Genomic DNA, 589 nt, shown 5'->3' on the forward strand with positions numbered 1-589 from the left:
AAGTCTGTGCATTAGTAGAGAAGATTCAATGTATCTTATTAGCAGGATTTTAACAGTCAGGGTTATGCTGAATAAACACAAACAGCTAAATTGTGTATAAAATAGTAATCTTGCGAGATTACATCAGCAGGGTAGATATTTGGACCACTCTGTGGCTTCCTGGTTTAGCTGGGACCTTCACTGTCATTATTTCAGTAATGGGGAATGTTTTAATGTTGTTGCTGATGATAATAACTGGGCCAGCAGACATGAAAAACATTTAATCATTAATAGAATTCTAGTTTTCAGTAGAAGCAGGTAACTTTGATTACCCTCTCTTGTTCTCACTTGCAACAGAGATGGCATAGCACAGAAAAAAACAAACCTCATGCTGAGAAGTGCAGGTTTTTTAAAGGTTGAAATGTCTTTCTTTTATGAAAAGCACAGTCTTAAATTCTTGCCTTGTTAAAGTGCTGAGGAAAGACTCCACTTTTCTGGAAAGAAAAATAGAGCACTGATGTTCTTAGTTCTCTCTGAACTTTGTGAAGAAGAATCTTACAAAGATGTTACCAGATTCCTTTTTTCTTATCGTTGCTTTTTCCTAGGATGT

Source organism: Eurypyga helias, unplaced genomic scaffold (assembly GCF_000690775.1).
Source record: "Eurypyga helias isolate BGI_N326 unplaced genomic scaffold, ASM69077v1 scaffold28833, whole genome shotgun sequence".
Classification (NCBI taxonomy): domain Eukaryota; kingdom Metazoa; phylum Chordata; class Aves; order Eurypygiformes; family Eurypygidae; genus Eurypyga; species Eurypyga helias.